Source organism: Mauremys reevesii, linkage group 1 (assembly GCF_016161935.1).
Source record: "Mauremys reevesii isolate NIE-2019 linkage group 1, ASM1616193v1, whole genome shotgun sequence".
Lineage (NCBI taxonomy): Eukaryota > Metazoa > Chordata > Testudines > Geoemydidae > Mauremys > Mauremys reevesii.
Window position 1 is genome coordinate 10,739,795 of NC_052623.1, and position 14,145 is coordinate 10,753,939.

The 14,145-nt window shown below is 45.5% G+C and overlaps 1 pseudogene; it reads right to left on the minus strand.

Annotated features, from left to right (window-relative positions):
• Window positions 1-9,407: 9,407 nt before the first annotated feature.
• Window positions 9,408-10,342, minus strand: LOC120395754 (annotated as a pseudogene).
• Window positions 10,343-14,145: the final 3,803 nt, after the last annotated feature.

Sequence of the window (14,145 nt, forward strand, 5' to 3'; positions counted from 1 at the left end):
GATGGGTGTAAATTACTTACAACTAATATAGCACTCCTCTTTCCTGCACCTCAGCTCTTAACACTACTGAAACAAAGACCAGCGGTTCTAATCTCTCATAACTGTTTGAAAAAACTGGCAGTGGTATTTGTGAGGAATTGTGTGCATGACCCTGAATGTAAGTGTTAGAAACAGCTTCTGGTCAGTTACCAAGGGATACTATCATACAGCTGTTCCCTGCACAAAGAGTTATTAGCACAACCCATTTCAAAAAGGATGTGGAGAACTTCTGAAATACTTTCTAAAGTGAAAGCCAATAAGCAGTAAAGTTTTCACTGCTCCTCATGAAAGTTTGGTTTGCAATATTTTATTAAAATGAAAAGTTTTGGCATAACATTTACACATGTGTACATTAGCACACACATGTCAACCAATTCTTTCCCCTCTCCTCTTCTTTCAGTGATGATTTCTCAGGCTAGAGTGGGACTTAAAATGTAGCGTCTCTCATCTGGATTTCTTCAGAACCTGAAAAGATCACAGTGTTCCAGCCCTTGAGAAATCCTGAGAAATCCTTGAGAAATCCAGGGTTTTAACATTCTGCGCTCGCTTTGAATATCAGATTTTTGTGCCACTTGAATAACTCATGGAGCAGCATGGGCAGATATAGGGGAGAGATTCCTGAGCTACCTAGCACTGCCTGCCCTCCAGCCCCTGTCACTGAGTAACCCCGACAGTCCAGCTGAGAGCCCTCTGCTGCTGCACAGAACATCTGCAAATGGAAACAGCTTGCAGCCTTTCCCATTCACTTTACATTTTAAAGATAGTGAAACCTGCCAACGTACCTAATTCCTGCTAGACGGGAACCTGCTAAAACCAGAGGTCTTCAGCCAGAAAGGCAAGGAGTCATCGGAGAGGTAGCACGGGCAGCAGGCAGTATCTGTTCAGATAGGGAGGCAACTGTCTTTATGAAGCATGTCTGCACATTCCCTTGGGGGCCACTTGGCCATCAGGGAACCTCAGCTGCTTGGCTTAGTGTGCACCAGCTTTAACCCACGTCCCGGCCAATGGCAAACAACAGGAGGCCAAATCACAGCGGGAGCGTGATGGACTGCTGCAGGTTCTATTCTTGGAATCTGGGTTTGTCATCATGGTCCGTATGGTTCTGATTAGTCACAGGGTTCCCTCAAGGGCAGCTGAGAGGTAATGGTGATGCTGTCACAGCTGTGATCTTGATGAAATAAAATAAAATAGAATAATAAGAATATAATGTAGGTGCATATTTCTCTCAAGCAACCCTCTTTCCTGCATTAGAAACCCAGCTTGCAGACCAGGGAAGGGGGATACCATACAATTTCCTGGGATCATTACGGGGGGTCCCTTCTCTTCTCCATGAGGAATGAAAATGGGACCCAGGATGCAGAGCTCCCAAAAGTTATGCACAGATCTCAGTGATCCACTGGTAGCTAGACCCACCCACCCACCATCTCTGGGCCTCCACAACTGCTCTAGGACCCTCTCCAGCTCCCTGCTAGCACAGGTTCATCAGAGATGTGCTACCAGGGCCTGTCACAGCAGCCACTGCCTGCAGGATCTGCTGCAGAGGCATTGTACAGGGTGGTGGGTGGGAAGACGGGAAGGCTGGTTAGAGTAGCTAATGAGCACAATACCCCAGCCATGGACTTATCCAGAGGTTTCAAGCTTTCCATACCCAGAGTGCAGCCACGGACTCAGTCATTCGAACCTTCATTTATGTTACAAGGGTGAGGCAGATGAAAAGCCTCCAAATTTTCTTGGGGATCCAGGCAGCTGCAGCTGGGCAGAATCATAGCAGCTGAGTTTTCAGACAAAAATGATCCATTTTCTATGAAAACACTACCCAAAGAAATGGATAAAAAGGAAACATTTGGGGCTGGGTCAAAATTTTTCATGGGGGAAAAAACTTCTCTTTTCCAGCCCCGCTCTAGCTGAAACCATGAGCCGCTGTCCCTCGTGCTAGAGGACCGCACCCCTAAGTGGCAGCACTCGCCCTGCATCAGCTTCCCATACTGAGCATCCCCTGGACATCTGCTAGGGTGGCTACACCAGCTCTGTGATACAGCAGCACATTGATCAGCGGAAGAAGTCAAGAACATAAGAACGGCCTTATGAGGTCAGACCAATGGTCCATCTAACCCAGTTGCCTTTCTTCTGGTTGTGGCCTGTGAAGATACTTGAGAGGGAACAAACAGAAGAGTGGAATTATCAAATGATCCATCCCCTGTGTCTGCTCCTAGCTTATGGCTGTCAGAGGTTGAGAGACCCAGAGCATGGGGCTATGTCACTTACCATCTTGGCTAATAGCTATTGATGGACTTATTCTCCATGACCTTATCTGATTCTCTTTTGGACTAGTTACTCTTTTGGCCTTCACAAGTGTAGCCTATAGGGCTAACCTGCTTGCTTGCCTATATATCTTTTCTTGTGGATTTTTCATTGCCTTATGCTTTGGTTATTTGTTTTATTATAATAGGTTATAATAAGTTTATATTAAAGTAGTTTGGCTGTAACGCAAGGGACTTAGGCCACGTCCTATATGGTGAGCTAAGGCAAAGTTAGCATAGATATATCTAGGACCTTTCACCCTGATAGCAAAGTTGGCTCACATATGTTCGGGACCTTTCACCTAGATAGACGGTGATGAGCTAAAGCATAAGGTCCACATATGATGTGTTAAAGCGGGTTTCCTAAGTTCATACCCTTTTAAACTTAACAGGTACACCACAACTTGGAAAAACCTAAAATAACCGGTTAGGACAGAAATAACAAATGTGATACCTAATCACAAAAGGGCCAGGGATAACAAATTAACGTATATAATTGTAAGCAGAGTCAGGATGAGCTCTATCCTGACATCTAGTGGTGAATTATGGTGAGTGTGGAAAAGAATTTCAGGGGCTGATCTTGTTTGCATAGGCACACCCACTCTGCCTAGCATAGCCCATGGCAGCCCAAAATGGTTACTTTGACAGCTGTGGGATCCCCAATTTCTCTGTTATTGGGGCAGGAGGAATAAAGTGTTGTTACCCTGATTATGTGAATGAAGGACTATGAAACTGTTTTATGACAGACAGTCTCACCATGAACTAAGTAGCACTTGCTAGACTAGGGACATGGGTTCCAAAACCAAGTGAATGAAGAGAGGTTGTTGGCTAGTATGTGTGTATGGGTGTCTTTTCATGGTGTGGAACACCAATTGCATTTTCTTTCTCCACTGTTGAATAGCAGAGCTAATTTTGATTCTATTAGATGTCTACCTAGATGCTGCTGAGCTGAATTAAGTTTGGGCCAATGGTGCACCAGCACTGGGGCTCCTCTACTACAAGCTGAAAGTGCTAAGAGCTGAAATCACTAAAAGAGCTAAATTTACTGAGCTGAGATCACTGAGTGCTGTGTTAAGTAGTGGGGGAGTCTGAAGATATATTGCTAGGTGGCTGGCAGAGTGAAGCGAGCTAAGCAGTTTGTGGGGACGGCTGGAGGAGTGGAGTGGCTGGTGGAGCAGAGCTGTTCGTGGTGAAGGCTGCAGCAGAATTCCATGAAGAGGCGAGGCAGTCAGCCTCGGACCACGTAAGGTGTCCCTTAACACCCCATGTGCCTCCCCTCCATTTCCACCCAGGCTGGGGAGGTAAAACTCTGCAGATAAACTTTTGAACTCTGGGGCAGCACCAGGGACAGAGACTTTTGGGTTGTTGGACTTTTGGGTGATTGGACTTAAGACCCCGAGGGGAAAAGGATATGCCATTACTTATTTGGTGGGTCTTTAGCTCATGGTTTATGTTATGAATCCTATTTATGGTGTTTCCCCAATATGATGCCACATTGTTTCCCTCCTTTACTAAAAGGATTTTGCTACACTTAGACTCTGTGTTTGTGAGAGGGGAAGTATTGCCTCTTAGAGACACCCAGGGGGGTGGTATGTAATTGTCCCAGGTCACTGGGTGGGGGCTTGATCCGGTTTTGCACTGTGTTATTGAAATGGAACCCCTGGATACTGAACCTGGCCCTTGTTGCTGCCAATTCAGAGGGGCAGAAGGGTTACATAATAATAAGTTGAGATCATTGATATACTAACCTAGAGGCAAAAGACATTTCTTTCTGGAATAAGTGTAACCAGAATTTTACATAGTTTGCCAGAGGAAGTCTGACCAGTGTCTGTTATATGGATAAAAACAATGAGGAGTCTGGTGGCACCTTAAAGACTACCAGATTTATTTGGGCATAAGCTTTCGTGGGTAAAAAACCCAGTTATTCAGATGCATGGAGTGAAAATTATAGATGCAGGCAACATTATACATGAAGAGAAGGGAGTTACCTTACAAGTGGAGAACCAGTGTTGACAGGGCCAATTCAGTCAGGGTGGATGTGGTCCACTCCCAGTAATTGATGAGGAGATGTCAATACCAAGAGAGGGGAAGTTGCTTTTGTAGTGAGCCAGTCACTCCCAGTCCTCATTCAAGCCCAATTGAATGAGGTTAAATTTGCAAATGAATTTTAGTTCTGCAGTTTCTCCTTGAAGTCCATTTTTGAAGGTTTTTTCTGTTGAAGTATGGCTACTTTTAAATCTGTTATAGAATGTCCTGGGAGATTGAAGTGTTCTCCTACTGGCTTTTGTATTTTACCATTCCTGATGTTTGATTTCTGTACATTTATTCTTTTACATAGAGCCTGTCCGGTTTGGCCAATGTACATGGCAGAGGGGCATTGCTGGCACATGATGGCATATATCACATTAGTAGATGTCCAGGTGAATGAGTCCCTGATGGTGTGGCTGATGTGATTGAGTCCTCTGATGGTGTCGCTAAAGTAGATATGGGGACAGAGTAGGCAACGGGATTTGTCACAGGGATTGGTTCCTGGGTTAGTGTTTCTAAGGTGTGTAGTTGCTGTTGAGTATTTGCTTCAAGTCTGGGGGCTGTCTGTAAGTGACGAGTGGCCTGCCCCCCAAGGTCTGTGAGAGTGAGGGATTATTTTCGAGGACAGGTTGTAGATCATTAGTGATGTGCTGGAGAGGCTTTAGCTGGGGGCTGTACATAAATGGCCAGTGGTGTTCTGCTATTTTCCTTATAGGGCCTGTCCTGTAGTAGGTGACTTCTGGGTACCCGTCTCCCTCTGTCAATCTGTTTCATCACTTCCCAGGTGGGTACTGTAGTTTTTAAAATGCTTGATAATGATCTTGTAGGTGTTTGTCTCTGTCTGAGGGATCGGAGCAAATGCGGTTGTATCTTAGGGCTTGGCTGTAGACAATGGATCGTGTGATATGTCCTGAATGGAAGATGGAGGCATGTAGGTAAATATAGCAGTCAATAGATTTCCAGTATAGGGTGGTGTTTATGTGACCATCACTTATTTGCACTGTAGTGTCCAGGAAATGGATCTCTTGTGTGGACTGGTCCAGGCTGAGGTTGACATTAGCGTAGACATTCTAGAAATCCAGGTGGAATTCTTCAATGGCCTCCTTCCTGTAGGTCCATATGATGAAGATGTCATCAGTGTAGTGGAAGTAGAGATGGGGCACTAGGGGACGAGAGCTGAGGAAGCCTTGTTCTAAATCAGCCATTAAAATGTTGGCATACTGTGAGGCCATAGCAGTGCCGCTGACTTGAAAGTATAAGTTGTCCCCAAAGTCACAAAGCTCAGCCATCAGGTGTGGCGTGGCCTCATCAGGGATACTGTTCCTGACAGCTTGTAGTCCATCCTACTGTGGAATATTGGTGTAAAGAGCTTCTACATCCATGGTGGCCAGGACAGTGTTTTCAGGAAGATCACCATTGCATTGTAGTTTCCTCAGGAAGTCGGTGGTGTCTCAAAGATCGCTGGGAGTGCTGGTATCGTAGGGTCTGAGCAGAGAGTCCAAATAGCCAGGTAATCCTGCTGTAAGAGTGCCAATGCCTGAGATGATGGGGTGTCCAGGGATTCCAGGTTTATGGATCTAGGGTAGCAGACAGAATACCCCTCGTCGGGGTTCTAGGGGTGTGTCTGTGTCGATTTGTTCCTGTGCTATAGTAGGGTGTTTCTTGAGCAGACGGAGTAGTTTCTTTTGGTAATCCTCAGTGGGATCAGAGAATAGTGGCCAGTAGAATGTGGTGTTGGAGAGTTGCCTGGCAGCCTCCTGTTCATAATCCGACCTGTTCATGATGACGACAGCACCTCCTTTGTTGACCCCTTTGATTAAAATGTCAGAGTTGTTTCTGAGGCTGTGGACAGTGTTGCGTTCTGTATGGCTGAGGTTATGGGACAAGTGATGCGGTTTGTTCACAATTTCAGGCTGTGCACTTATACGGAAGCACTCTCTGTAGAAGTCCAATATGTCATTTCGACCGATAGGAGGAGTCCACGCAGAGTTCCTCTTGTAGTGTTGGTAGGAGGGTTATAAGGATATTAATACTTCCCTAACTTCCCTATCTCGCCCCACACATTCTAGAATCTCATTTGCTTTGTTCACTCCTGCGTCACATTGGTGGCTCACAATCATCCTGGGACTGACTAATACATTTCCCCTCTTCGGTTTGTTCCAACTTCCCCTTGGCTGAATAAACTGGCATGTAGCAAGTTGAACTAGGGAAGATTGAGAACTGACTTGATAACACTGTACAAGCACTTTTACATGAATGAAATACCCGGAACTAATGGTCTCTTTAACCTATCAGGGAAAGGTATAACAAGAACTAATGGCTGGAAACTGAAGCCAAAGAAATTAAATTTGGAAATGAGGCACACATATTTTTAACTGTGTTGGTAATTAACCAGCGGAACAAACTCTCAAAGGACATTGTGGATTCTCCTGATATCTCCAAACCAATATTAGACGCCTTCCTAGAAGATACGCTTCAGTGGAACAGAAGTGATGCTTCAGTGAAATACAAGTCATTAGGGTAAACTGGGAGAAATTCTCCAGGAGGTTAGCCTCAATAAACTAATAGGCCCTTCTTTCTCTCAATTCTATGAATATATGATTTATTGTCTTGAGTGAATTTCTGTTTTGGATGCAACTGGAAAAAGTTGCTCCTCTGAATGCTTATAATCACTCAACAAGAATATATGCTGGCCTAGAAGACTCAAGATTGCCACAGTGAATCCGGGATATATGATCTCTTTCCCCTGTAAACCAGATCATTTCCCATCATGAGAGGACTGTCACAATTTAATCATGACGGGTGTGGAGAAAGTACATAGGGAAGTGTTATTTACTCCTTCTCCTAACACAAGAACTAGGAGTCCTCAAATGTAACTAATAGGAAACAGGTTTAAAACAACAAAAGGAAGTATTTCTTCACACAACACACAGCCACCCTATGGAACTCCTTTCCAGAGGATTTAGTGAAGGCCAAGATGATAACAGGGATAAAAAAAGGACTAGATAAATTAGTGGAGGAGAGATGCTTCAATGCCTATTAGCCAGGATGGGCAGGAATGGTATCTCTGGCTTTCGTTTCCCAGTAGTTGGGAATGGGTGACAAGGGATGGATCACTTGATGATTCTCTGTTCTGTTCATTCCCTCTGGGGCACCTGGCATTGGCCAATATTGAAAGACAGGATACTGGGCTAGATGGAACATTTTTCTGATCCCGTATGGCTGTTCTTATAGTCTTAGGTTTTCAATTATCTCACTCTTCGAGCTGGGAATGGCATCCCATCTATGATAAAAGCTTATCACCAAGCAGCACTGACTGGACATTTGAGACTCCTACTTGTGACCAGACCTGTACAGCCACCCCCAGCCTCCTTAAAAGGAGTAGGTTTATTAGCAAACAGAAATGGCCCAATTTTCATTCTTTTGGGAATTCAAGGAGCTCTTGGGACCCAGCCTTGTTTCCTTGTGTCTCTGAGCATCTTCCCATCTGTTTGCCCTTTCTTGTGGAAGCAGCCTGTGCTGAAACCTGTGTGAGCCTCAGCGCAGTCACCATAGAGCTCAGCCGTGTCTGTGTTACAGGGCCTAGGTGTGAAGTTGACCTTTGCCCTCAGACTGCTTTCTCCCAGCCAGACCATCAAAGAGAGGTCCCCAGGGCCATTGAGTGGTAGTTTGACTTACAATCACTGGTTCTGTGACTGTGCTGAAACTCTGGGCATCTCTATGACACTCCAACATTACCCTCAGAAATCCACTACTTAACCCTCACTGTCACCTGCACATCTGCCACAGACACCAAGGGGCTGGAGTCTCTGGGCTTCCCAGAAGCAGCTGCCACAGGGGCTGTGCTAAGAGGCTTTTTATTGACAAATGTCAGAGGTGTTGCTCTGTGGAACCCTGACACAGCCCAGATCTTTGGGTCTCAGAGTCTCTGATCGCATTGAATGTATTTATCTTCTCGCCACCGCTGTGTGGCAGAGCAAGGCTATTATCCACCTGTGCAGAGACATCCAATGGCTTGGACACAGTCACGCACAGTCTGGGAATCCAGCCCAGCTGTCTGGAGTTACCGAGCAGTGCCCAGACCAGAGGACCAGCTTTCCAGACACCTGAGCAGAGACGGCCTAGTTGCATTCTCTGCTGTGCCAGCAGAGCTCCTCGGTGTGCTGCAGAGAGCAGGGATGGCAAGGACCCAGTTACAGGGGTTTGATTAGCTGGCCTGTTCTCCCCCTGCCTCAGCGGAGTTTAGAGCAGCCTGGGGGCTGGGCTGACATCCAGCTGTTGGTAACGGCTTCCAAGAGCACAGTCCACACTGGCCAAATCCCTGTGGATGGGGGCTACCCCAGAGTGCCCCCTTGTTGTCTGAGGTGGCCCTGCAGGTGCCCTGCCCTTCCCCCTAATGTTCTTGCAATGACTTACTCTCAGCCTGGGATACTTGAAAGAAGAACCCCTTTTGCGGGGTCACATTTATTCAGTTTTCTCCAAAACACAAGGTCTCCTACCATCCAGCCCCAGCCTCCTCCTTTACTCAGGATCAACCCCACTGTCCTGATTACTGTGGTAAGTGTTGGTTCAGACCCTACTCCTCATTTTCCCTTGAAGCTCTGTCCCCTGCCCCATATCATCTCACTAAGCCCAGCCTCTTGCTCCTCCACGTTCACTGAGGCTCCACCTCCCAGCCAGGCCAGAGTCAGGCCATGGTAAGAGCTGCCCTGGAAGTACAGGTTGCTGTGGGGAGCCCCAGACTCTCCACATTTCCTGACTTATACATCTTGAGGGATAAATATGGAGAGTGTGGGGCACCTCACTGTGGCTCTGGTCGCTGGGCAGCTCTTACCAAGACCTGGCTCTGGCTTCCAGCCCGGAAAGGGGGCAGAGTGTTTGGTAAAGGGAATAGTAGAGTGTCGTCTTCAAGGAAGAGATGGGGCAGAGGAAAGGGCCTCAGGGGAAGAGGTTCCGGGATGGATTATGTGGCCATGGCCATTGCTCATGTTTTTCCTCTCCCATGTCACCAGTGCTGGATCCAGGAGATGAACTGACCCTTCACTTGACAAACGCCCTGATTATCCTCTCACGAAGGTGTTTGCTTTTCACGCTGTACACGATTGGGTTCATCAGGGGTGGGACCAGCAGGTAGACATAGCCCAGGACTATCTGAAGCAAGTGAGTAGAGCTATTTCCAAATCTGTGTATGAAAGCCAAGCCAATGTCTGATACATAGAAGAGCACGACAGCGCAGAGGTGGGAGGCGAGGTGTTCAGGGCCCTCAGGCACTCTGTCTGGGATGCAACACTCAACACTGTTTTGAGGATCATCACATAAGAGAGAAATACGAGCAGCGAGTCTAACCCCACCATGAAGAATGTAAGAAACAACCCATAGATGTTGTTCACTGAGATGTCTGAACAAGCTGCCTTCATGACGTCCTGGTCCATGCAGTAGGAATGGGAGAGGACATTGTCTCGACAGTATCTGAACCGTTTCAGGAGTATGGGGAGTGGGAGTATCATGGCCACCGGTCTTAGCACAGCAACCAGTCCCATCTTGGCTATCCTCGATGGAGTTAAGATGGAGGTATATCTCAGTGGGTTGCAGATTGCAATGAAGCGGTCAAAGGCCATCAACAAGAGGATGGAGGATTCAATTTTGGAAAGTGAGTGGATGAAAAACGTCTGGGCAAAACAGGCATTGAGGCTGATTTCCCTAGAGTTAAACAAGTATATACCCAGTATTGTTGGCATGGTGGCTATTGATATGCCAAGATCTGTGACGGCCAACATGGAAAGGAAAATGTACATGGGCTCATGGAGGCTTGCATCTGTTTTTATAATGAACAGAATGAGTGAATTTCCTACTATTGAAACAACATACATTAAGCAGAAGGGGACAGAGATCCATATATGGACGTCTTCCAGCCCAGGTATCCCAGTGAGAAGGAACACTGCAGAGTTGAATTTGGTGTCATTGACAGCTGACATAATATACTGGGCAGGTCCAGGGATTTTTGAACTTTCCTTCCTGAAAAAAAAAAGAACAGGAGACTAGATGATATTTAGCAAGGCATCTTTCTTCTCTCAGTGAAAATCTAGGGATTCCCAGGACCTCAAGGAAAATCAGCAAATATATTGTCTTGGATTTATACCACCAATAGGAAGATAGGCACTGCCAGACAAGATCAGACCTACAGCCTGTCTAGCCCAGTGGCCAGTGGCCAGTACAATGTGCTGCAAAAGAAGGTGGAGAAAGCCCTGCAATAGGGAACTAAGAGATACCCTCATCCCAGGGAAAGTTTCCTCTTGTTCCCCCTAGTTAGACATATTTTGTTGTGTAAATCAGGAAGGCAGAGCCCTTACAAGATGTTTTCTAAAAAAATTCTCAGTACTGTAACTGGATTTCCTGATTACCCATTGAATCCTGAGAAGCTCTTGGCCCCATTGATATGTTGTGGCTGGGAGTTCCACAGCCTACTTGAGCACTGTGTGATTTTACAATTGTGACCTCCACATAGACACTCTTTCTGGCCCTCCACCTCTGGGCGTGGCCCATTGTATCATAACATCTATAAACACATGGCAAGTGCATGGTGAAGACGGTCATTGTATTTATCTGCCCTGCATTGAAGCTTTTTATAAACGTGTTTCATTGCCTCATATATATACTTTTTATTTTCTCCACACCTGAGACTTCAAATTATTCCACTGTCTCTTTCCAGCACATGGGATAAATTCTTAGTGCCATGTTCTTAATTCAATAATAATGACTTCAACTGGGTTGCTCCAGATTTACATGTGTAAGTTCAGTCAGAACCGGGCTCTATTAACTTTCCCTTACCATATGCTCCCGGTGATACACTATGACCACAAAGAATCTTTCCAAGGGAAACTGAAGTGCTTTGCCTGGCCAATGTTAACTGAATCCTGAAAATCTGATCTTCCTCACTGGACCTGCATCCTCTTCCCTTGCAAGGGTTGAGAGATACTTTGCAAGTTACAAGCTAACACAGACAGTTACTTCTGCTGTGCGGGGGAGGGATTGGCGTCACAAATGGGTGAATATGCAAACACTACATTTGCACTAATATCCACTTGTGTGTGCAAATTACTTCAGCCATGATCACGTAAGAGGTGATGGGCATAAATTACTTACAATTAATATAACACTCACCATTCCTGCACCTCAGCTCTGTAACACTAATGAAACAAAGACCAGCAGTTCTGTTTTCTCATAATGTTTTGGAAAGACTTGCAGCGGTATTTGAGAGGGATTATGTACATGGCCCGGAATGTAAGTGTTAGAAACAACTTCTGGTCAGTTACCAAGGGATACTATCATACAGCTGTTCTCTGCACAAAGAATTATTAGCACAAACCATTGTAAAAAGTATATGGAGAACTTAAAAGCCATTAAGCGGTAAAGTTTTCACTGCTCCCTCTGTCAATCTGTTTCATCACTTCCCAGGTGGGTACTGTAGTTTTTAAAATGCTTGATAATGATCTTGTAGGTGTTTGTCTCTGTCTGAGGGATCGGAGCAAATGCGGTTGTATCTTAGGGCTTGGCTGTAGACAATGGATCGTGTGATATGTCCTGAATGGAAGATGGAGGCATGTAGGTAAATATAGCAGTCAATAGATTTCCAGTATAGGGTGGTGTTTATGTGACCATCACTTATTTGCACTGTAGTGTCCAGGAAATGGATCTCTTGTGTGGACTGGTCCAGGCTGAGGTTGACATTAGCGTAGAAATTCTAGAAATCCAGGTGGAATTCTTCAATGGCCTCCTCCCTGTAGGTCCATATGATGAAGATGTCATCAGTGTAGTGGAAGTAGAGATGGGGCACTAGGGGACGAGAGCTGAGGAAGCCTTGTTCTAAATCAGCCATAAAAATGTTGGCATACTGTGAGGCCATAGCAGTGCCGCTGACTTGAAAGTATAAGTTGTCCCCAAAGTCACAAAGCTCAGCCATCAGGTGTGGTGTGGCCTCATCAGGGATACTGTTCCTGACAGCTTGTAGTCCATCCTACTGTGGAATATTGGTGTAAAGAGCTTCTACATCCATGGTGGCCAGGACAGTGTTTTCAGGAAGATCACCATTGCATTGTAGTTTCCTCAGGAAGTCGGTGGTGTCTCGAAGATTGCTGGGAGTGCTGGTATCATAGGGTCTGAGCAGAGAGTCCAAATAGCCAGGTAATCCTGCTGTAAGAGTGCCGATGCCTGAGATGATGGGGTGTCCAGGGATTCCAGGTTTATGGATCTAGTGTAGCAGACAGAATACCCCTGGTCGGGGTTCTAGAGGTGTGTCTGTGTCGATTTGTTCCTGTGCTATAGTAGGGTGTTTCTTGAGCAGACGGTGTAGTTTCTTTTGGTAATCCTCAGTGGGATTGGAGAATAGTGGCCAGTAGAATGTGGTGTTGGAGAGTTGCCTGGCAGCCTCCTGTTCATAATCCGACCTGTTCATGATGACGACAGCACCTCCTTTGTTGGCCCCTTTGATTAAAATGTCAGAGTTGTTTCTGAGGCTGTGGACAGTGTTGCGTTCTGTATGGCTGAGGTTATGGGACAAGTGATGCGGTTTGTTCACAATTTCAGGCTGTGCACTTATACGGAAGCACTCTCTGTAGAAGTCCAATATGTCATTTCGACCGATAGGAGGAGTCCACGCAGAGTTCTTCCTCTTGTAGTGTTGGTAGGAGGGTTATAAGGATATTAATACTTCCCTAACTTCCCTATCTCGCCCCACACATTCTAGAATCTCATTTGCTTTGTTCACTCCTGCGTCACATTGGTGGCTCACAATCATCCTGGGACTGACTAATACATTTCCCCTCTTCGGTTTGTTCCAACTTCCCCTTGGCTGAATAAACTGGCATGTAGCAAGTTGAACTAGGGAAGATTGAGAACTGACTTGATAACACTGTACAAGCACTTTTACATGAATGAAATACCCGGAACTAATGGTCTCTTTAACCTATCAGGGAAAGGTATAACAAGAACTAATGGCTGGAAACTGAAGCCAAAGAAATTAAATTTGGAAATGAGGCACACATATTTTTAACTGTGTTGGTAATTAACCAGCGGAACAAACTCTCAAAGGACATTGTGGATTCTCCTGATATCTCCAAACCAATATTAGACGCCTTCCTAGAAGATACGCTTCAGTGGAACAGAAGTGATGCTTCAGTGAAATACAAGTCATTAGGGGTAAACTGGGAGAAATTCTCCAGGAGGTTAGCCTCAATAAACTAATAGGCCCTTCTTTCTCTCAATTCTATGAATATATGATTTATTGTCTTGAGTGAATTTCTGTTTTGGATGCAACTGGAAAAAGTTGCTCCTCTGAATGCTTATAATCACTCAACAAGAATATATGCTGGCCTAGAAGACTCAAGATTGCCACAGTGAATCCGGGATATATGATCTCTTTCCCCTGTAAACCAGATCATTTCCCATCATGAGAGGACTGTCACAATTTAATCATGACGGGTGTGGAGAAAGTACATAGGGAAGTGTTATTTACTCCTTCTCCTAACACAAGAACTAGGAGTCCCCAAATGTAACTAATAGGAAACAGGTTTAAAACAACAAAAGGAAGTATTTCTTCACACAACACACAGCCACCCTATGGAACTCCTTTCCAGAGGATTTAGTGAAGGCCAAGATGATAACAGGGATAAAAAAAGGACTAGATAAATTAGTGGAGGAGAGATGCTTCAATGCCTATTAGCCAGGATGGGCAGGAATGGTATCTCTGGCTTTCGTTTCCCAGTAGTTGGGAATGGGCGAC